General features: G+C 40.0%; 1 non-coding gene across 1 annotated transcript; it reads left to right on the forward strand.

Moving 5' to 3' along the window:
• Positions 1-219: 219 nt before the first annotated feature.
• On the forward strand, positions 220-326 carry LOC136509763 (small nucleolar RNA R71). The gene has a single exon (XR_010772501.1). It is a non-coding gene; the product is annotated as a small nucleolar RNA R71 (small nucleolar RNA).
• The last annotated feature ends 8,232 nt before the right edge of the window (positions 327-8,558 follow it).

Raw genomic sequence — 8,558 nt, forward strand, 5'->3', positions numbered from 1 at the left:
CTTGGTTGACAATGCACACACCTCTTCTAGTACTTCTTCACTCTTATTGCATGATTGAATATTGCATGATGACCAGCCTTTATTAGAGGCTATCTTTTCCATAAGAGTTTCAGCTTTTCCAAGGGTGACATAAATGATGCTCCAGCAGTGGCATCGAGTTATTCATGGGCTTTCTGAGTTAATCCATGGTAGAAACTTTTCATGAGCAACCAATCTTCCATTCCATGATGAGGGCAATCTGAAACATATTCTTGAAAATGTTTCCATGCTTCTAGAATGGTCTCTCCTTTCTGTTGTTAGAAGTTTGAAATCTTTCCTCTCAAGGCATTGGTCTTGCCTATAGGGAAAAACTTTCCTAGGAAGACATTTGAACACTTTGCCCATGTATTGATGTGATCTTTGTTGGTGTAGAACCATTGCTTCGCTCTTCCCACAAGTGAGAATGGAAAGAGGCGGTGTAGTACGATGTCTTTAGCAATGTCCTTGATGACGACCATGCTACTTATCTCTAGGAAATTCTGAAGATGAGCACTAGCATCTTCATGTGCCTTTCCGCTGAATGGGGTAGCTTGCACCATGTTGATGAGGCTTGGCTTGAGCTCAAACTCAAGATTATCAGGTTTTGAGTGTTGGTCTAGTGTGAATGTTCTCGGTGCTTGGAGCAAAGAATTCACGTAGAGTCTTGTCAACCATTGCTTCAGAAACTGGTGTTGAGCTTCCTCTTGATTTGGTTGATTCTGATTGATGGAATTTATTGATAAATCACAACCAATCCTGCAATACCCTGTACAAGATATGAACAAAGACAAACAAGGGTAAGTCTGCTAAAGTAGAGGGTATGATTTTATCAATAAGTATTTATTTGGTCAATTCTCTTAGCCATGTGCCCCTCCCCGGCAAAGGTGCCAGAAATGCATGTTGACATTTCTTAACATCACTCTTAACTAAGTTGTCATCCCTAGCATGCTGCCAAAAATGTGTTGTTGGTAATTATGAGAACACTTGTAAACTATATATAAGGTATCCGCAAGACCACAAATAATATACCATTGTAGCATTTCACCTAGGAGTATACCGAGTATCGTTATTTATATTTTATCCATAGGGATGAGCTATGGGGTTGCGTTGGCATAGAGATATTGACAAATATGTATACTTATGATAAAACCACTCTCATGCTATGGCAGTGGTAAGTCAAATGTTAAATAAATGATAAGTGTAGGGTAATAATGGTATTCCAGAGATAGAAATAGATACTCATAAAATGTAGTAAGGCTAAGCAGGAGATTTGTTAAGAGCAAAAGATTCCTAAGTCATTACTTATCTTCTAAGTCTTTTGTACACCCAAGTATATACACTCTCATCTATAGTATAACTAACTTTGGATCTATGCATAAGGAACATTACTAAGGAAGATTAAGAACAGAGCTTGTATTCTTTTGCAATCATGTTCTACATGCTCTACAAATAGAGAGTGGACTACAAAGGACTCACTAGGGGTGTCACATCTGTGATCTACCACATGACCTAGAGTGTAGAAGGCATCCATAGGCAAACAATATCTAAGCACCATGCTTACATAATGTCAGCCACTTAGCTCTCTTGAGAACTGCGCTAAGAGCTTTGCAAACATATGCATATATTCATCATCAATCATAACTATATCAAGCATATTACTAGAGCAAACTAGGAACATAATAAATAGTAACATAATATTAAAGTTGCACAAAGTCATAAATAAAGAGATACAATTGCTATACCAATCTCTAGACAGCAGATCCAGAATCCTGAGCGATAGCCCAAACTCTACTTGAACCTTGCTAGCTAGCATATTATAGAAATTTGAAGAATTGGAATTCTATTCTCTTCTCTCTGGAAACCCTAATTTCTGGTCTACTCTTGACTTATGGCAGCATGCTCTAGAGGGGGGTAGGGGCTGGTTATATAGGCTAGAGCATCCAATATGAGCCCTTGGATCAAACTGACTTAAAGGACGACGTAGATGCATCCTAAGAAGCAGTGGGGAACCGACGTACGAAGGAGGCTGATAGGTGGGTCCCCTGAGGGCTGAGTGGCCTTTAGGTGTGGCCGACTGGCCTCACCTGGTAGTGGCTTGGCCCCTGCTTTGGTGTGGAGTCCTCTTGAGTCTTCTGGAACCTTCTGGTGTCTGTTTTACCATGGATAAGCGTGATTTTATTTGACGATTTGATCCTCCTTGATGGTTTTCTGAAATAATCTAGCTAAAAACACAGATTCACCAAAACTCATGGAAATTGTTAGTTAAAACCCCTTAGTCTATGTTGGTGATCCTGTTTATGCATTTATTCATATTATGTTGACAGTTTATGATGGATGGTAACTACCGTCAATAGTTTGAATGTTGAAATTCATGTCATATGGCCTTGGTAGGTATTCATAATCATTGAGGAACTTTGAATTTTAAGCATTTTTGAAAGTAAAATCCTTAGATGTCAAGTTTCACTTAGAACAAAGTCATAGTAAATTCTATTTGTACCATATCATAACTCGCAACAACTGAGAAAAGGAGCATGAATTTGCAACCCACAAGTTTTTATGTTTTTAGGATGAGACATTTTTAGCCAACAAACTTAAATCTTGGGGAATACTAAGTTACAGCCTAGGCACAGATGAATTATAGATAGAGCAACTATTCATCATTTCAATTTAGGAGAAACTAAACATTCTTAAAACACATATGAGAGTCGAATAAATATTTTTTGTGTTTTTAGAATTTTTAGATTTTTTAAATGCTAATAATTAAATAAATGCAAAAATTAAATTGTGGAAATTAAAAAGATACAAGGGTACCTCTAGGGGGTCCTCCCCTAAGCTAACTCTAGGCCTATGGTCCGAGATGGCTTGTTGATGACTCTGAGGTAGGCTATTTATTGTTTATACTTTTATAGGTTTATACCACCCATGTTTCTACTCAGCAGTTTTAGGTCAATGATCAAACAAATTTGATCAAGGTAGGCCAAACAAGATAAGCACCATGCTTAATTTGAGAAACATATGAAAGTATGATTGCACACTAACCATACTTCAAACTAAAACATGTTTACATAGAACATGATGAGTTTTATTCTAAATGTATGAAAATTAAACTTAATTATCTTTATTTTAGCATGTATATTTCATAGTTTTATTATATACAAATTTTAAGCAAACTTTATTTAATAAATTATAAAGGATAACTACCTGATTTACCTTTGGCAAGGGCTCGCCTTTTTAAGTCCAATGAGCAGGACTCTTCTCCTTTCATTTCTTGCTTGAGGATGGTACATCCATGCCTAGAGGAGTAGGCACAGATGATTGCACCTTCTTTGGTCTCCATACCATTTTGTTTGACTTGGGTGGTGTGGAGGTGGATTTTAGAGCTTCTTCTTTTTGTTTCCACACCCTTTTGTCCTTTTTGGGTGGTGTGGGAACAACCTTTGGAGTTTCTTCTTTTTTAGGCTATTCTTTTTCCGCTCTGGCCTCTTTTTATTTTCTTTATTTTTCTTGATGAGGCTATCCATCAGTTGAGGTTGTATCTCAACCTCTTTTATGCCTTGTGGATTCGGCCTGTACTTGATTCTGATCATGGAGCATTGCTCCTGCTAGGGTCAAAAGTTGAACTTCTCTTCTTTGCCATTAGTGTTGAAGCGGATTTCTCTAGCTCCAACATCAATTTTAGCTCCCACGATGCTAAGGAAAGGTCACCCAAGCATGAGAGGTGACTCTTTCATAGTTTCCATGTCTAGCACCACAAAATCCACTGAGATGAAGTATCCCTAGATTTTCACTAGGATATCTTTAGCAATCCTAGCTAGATAGCAGACCATGGAGTCGGCCAGCTAGAGCATATCGGCGTAGGTGTGAGGTGGGTGAAGTTTAGCTTGTCGAACATGACCTTGGGCATGATGCTTACTATAACACCCTAGTGTTAAGCATAGAATTGGCACTTGCATTTCATGAGCACAAACATCATCCAAGCATTCATTAGCACGAGCATATGAAGTTTCATCTTATTCACTCTATCTTTATCACATGTGATGTTGCTTATATACATGCATATGCTTGTGATCATGTCTGACCAATGTAAGAGATGGTTGTGGGGTCACAAAAAACACCTTAGACATATCTAGGATGGTAAATGGAACAATGTTTGTATTCATGACATGGACCAATTTTGCTTCTAAGTCCTAGTTTATTCAAAATGTCATTTTCATGATCCTACTTTGACTAAGGTTGAACTATAGCATAGAGTGTTTGCATGGAAGCACGCCCTTAATAAAAGTTGTAGTTCTTGACATGGGTAACAAACTTTGTTTTAGGTCCATGAGCTAATTCAATGCCTACCATGGTCAAATAGAGCCCACAAGTAGCAATGAAATGTTGTTTTCAAAGTTAGAAAATTTTTCTAGGTCATTAGCTGATTATAGTTTCAAATGTAGCACACTTTGGAGTTTTGTAACTTGGTAACCATGATGAATTAGATGTTACTCCCTAAAGCAAAGTTGGAGATCTCATATAGCTCTACAAATTTCATTAATACTGTTTTTGCTAATTTGCCATGGATTAGGAGATAAAGGTTAGTGAACAGGGCCATTTCAGTTGGCCTGATGGCCTTTTCAAACCAACCGAATGCGCGCCAGTAACAGCGGAATTGAAATAAACATCTAACGATATGTCGGCGCAAAAACATGGTAGCCACGCCAGGTGGACACGCAGCAAGCCAGAATGATCTAGAGATCTAGCTGGCTTCAACGCAGGACCAGTCGATCATGTGAATTCCCAAGGGTGTGCCAGTCAATTTGACCTGCAATTAGGCAAAGAGAGAAAGTTTATCAGTAATTTAGGGTGGAACATGCTGGTTTTGCCTAGACAGTTCCAAGTGTGCCACTTCAAGAGTGGCTAGACGAGAAAATCGACTAAATAGCTGATACGAGAAGAAATCAACTATTAAGGTCTATACAGCTCATGGGTCATGATTGATTTTTAATGCACCCAGTTTTAACAATCTTTTCCCTTAAGCTATTAACTTGTATGCGTCAAAGATGCATCACTGGCGAAATTAGATTTGATCAATATGTGGTGTAGAAGCCAATGAATCCGGTGAAAAGGGATGTCACGCAAACAATCAATTGTTCAATATAGACAGATCTATGAACTGTCTATATCTAATCTATTACCATCAACAATGAGGTTCGACTAGATCGATGTAGCTATGATGATGATGATAGTCTAGAACTAGAAAATCCATAGAACCGACCATACTTCAACAGGTTTATGAAATGGTGCCATATCTGTGAAAGCACAGGAGAATCGACTAAAATAGCCAATTCAGGTAGAAAAGGGATTACAGCATGTGAACAATCAACTATTTAATATGGACAGATCTATAAACTCATCAGATCTAACATGTTATCCTTAATAATGGGGTTCGACCTAGATCGATGATAGCCATGATAAAGATAACAAATCAAACATTTAAACTAAACAGATCTATTCATATTTAATAGAATCATGAAGACATACTATAAGCGTCAGAGTACGGGCGATCAGCTATTTAGCCCATGCAGGTATAGCAACACAACCATGGTCATGCCTGATCGAGAGCAAATCTACTAGCTAGCATACTCCGATTTAAAGTGCTCACAGTGGGCATCGACCAGATCGTTATAGCCATAATAGCGAGCTATAGACTAGATTCAACTAGCTAGTAAACCTTCTCAATATCAGACATGCCTTAGCCACATACTATGCATGATCAAGATCAAAGTAGAACGGTCGATAAAACATAATCTATCATTTAAAGTAAGAACCATCGCAATGTGACAAAATAAACGATGGACTAAAAGGATGTGAGGCCTGATCTAGATCGATCCTGGTCAGGTAGGTTGATATTGCTGAAACTAATGACAACAAGAACATCAGCAAGATCGGTAACTTAATGAATTGACCCAAATGATGCCACCCTTATGTAGAACCGATAACTTGACCTTAATCTAATTGGAGCAGTGGAGGTCGAACTTAACCGATGCAGTCATAGTTGAACTAGATAAGGATCGATAACTAGCTTATACTAGAGCTTGTAAGCTTTTAGCTAGACCGATGCAGCCTTACAAACAAAAGTATAAGCCATGATGGTACTTATAGACAAGTCGGAGGTCCACTGGATCGATGCAGCCCTGCTTGTTGAAGAACTCACCGAGATCTATAGTACTCCTACTCCTAAGGTTCGGCGTGAAGCCAAAAAATGTAATTAGTATTGATTGATTGGATCCTTTTTACAATAGTCGGGGTCCAATATTTATACCCGGAACCTAAGCATGAATCCTACTCAAATACGACTCATTACAATCTTTGGAATAAAAGAAAACATTCCTAACTTAAGATAATATGGACCCTAATCTTTCCTTTTTGTAGAGTTTGACATATTTTCTTGACGCCAACCATAGCTCATTGACGTTATTTGCTGATGTCATCCGAAGAGAGCCGATCACAGTACCGCATCTGAATCAGCTGATATTGATCCTTATGCAATTAGTTCCTTGATGACATAACCTTGGAAGTTTCAAGTTCTTATGTTCTTCTTCCCAAATTTTGGTGTAAACACATGCCCCTAATTTTGGGATAAAAATAATTTTATTCCAAAATTTCTATTTACCTATTCACCATGTCGCAACCGTTTATTCCGAAATATAAGCGTGACTCTTGATATTCTCAGTCTGAATTTTATATAATACCCCAACAGTATCATTTCTGATTCATTCGGCCCATTCGCTGTAACACCCTAGGTGTTAGCCTTGCATAGCATGAGCATGATCATCAAGCATTCATAATTAAGCTTTTACCATTGAAACATCTGATTGAAACATTTGCAACATTGCTTGTTATTTCATGTTTCCATGGGTATATGCATATGATCATGAGTGTAAACATGTAATTGGTTGATATGAGTCACAAAAACATATTAGCAACACTTAGGTTAGCAAATGGAACCTTGTTCATGAAGGTCACCTTTCATGATCAAGCACTTAAGTGATGTTATATGTGTTGACCTGGATAGCCCTATGTGTGACCAATGCATGAAATGAGTGTGTGACCTTGCAATTAGCTTAAACATGTTTAGAGTATCATTATGAACAACTTTGGTATTCATGGCTAGGGCTAAATGAGTCACTAAGTCATAGTTCATGTATAAGTCACTATTTGAATGTAAGAGGTTTGACCAAGTTTGAACCACATGATAGAGACTTTGCATGTAGGTGGTCACTAAAGCAAAGTTGTAGTATTTGATATAAGGAACAACTTTTATTTTTGGGTCATGTGATGATAAGGTGCATAGCTTACTCTTTTGGAGCTCATAAAAAACATCAAATCAACATTTTCAACACTTAGCAATTTTTTCTAAGTCCTAAGAACTGACAGTGCTGACAAGCTCACTTTTGAGATGATTTTACTTACTAACCGTTGAGAATTAGCACTTGATTCTTTAAGAGTAATTGGAGCTGGTACATAGGTCTACAAATTCTATTCAGATTGTTTGCGCTTAGGAGCTACAGATTAGGAATGTGATCGCTTGCAAATCGCGTCGTCAGGCTGCTTCTCGGGCCTCTGATGGCCTGATCAGCTCGGTCTTTAGTGGCCGACCGCCATCAAACTGCTGGCCAGTCGCGTGGAGGCAATACGGCCGTGCGTCGCCATTGCTCTACCCAGTTGGGCCACGCCGAGCCAGAGAGCGCCTTCAACATCCCAGCGTTCGCCCGCTCCCTCCCAACGCCTTCATTCCACTCTCGGCCTCCTCCTTCGCCTTTGCGCGCACCCGCAGCAGCAGCGCAGCTTGTCGCCGTCACCATTGCCAGTGCCAGCTCAGCCTCATCGCTCCTCCATCACCACTGCAGCCCCGACATACTCCCATCAGTCTCACCTGCACCTGCCTGTGCTCACCAACGGCACTGGGTAAGCCACCAGTGCCACGCACGGCCCTCGCTGTTGCTCCGCCGCCAGACTCCATCACCGTGGTCCGGCCAACTCCGACCACCGCGTGCCACGATAGAGCGCGTAATAGGTTCACCGTAGTTCGTTGATGCTCATCCGAGCCTTAGTTGGAGCCGCCATGGTCACCGCCAGCATAGCGCCGCCATCCAGCTCCGCCGAGCCGCCATGGCCGTCGCCGCCGTCCTTTGTGTCGATTATCCGCCCGCCTAGATAGCCCAACATGTGCGCCAGGTCGAGGGGTTCACCATAGTGTAGGTGCCGTCGCCGATGAAGCTCGTCGTCGGTGAGCTGTGGCCATGCAATGTCGAGCAGTGCCGCCTACTCTGCTTTCGGTCACGGACTGGTGGGGCCGACTGACCAGTGGGTCCCCGTTGTCAGTGACAACAGTACAGAAGATAGTGCATTTGTTTCCTTTTTTATGTGCCACTTTGAAAATTTATAAGTTGAGCTGTGTAGATTCAAAAATTGTGAACTAAATTTTATAGTGTTCCTTAGGAAGTGTAGTATTTAGAAAAAAATATGATATTAGCATTTGTAGTATAGTTTTTGGA

The sequence above is a fragment of the Miscanthus floridulus genome, chromosome 15, assembly GCF_019320115.1.
Source record: "Miscanthus floridulus cultivar M001 chromosome 15, ASM1932011v1, whole genome shotgun sequence".
NCBI lineage: Eukaryota > Viridiplantae > Streptophyta > Magnoliopsida > Poales > Poaceae > Miscanthus > Miscanthus floridulus.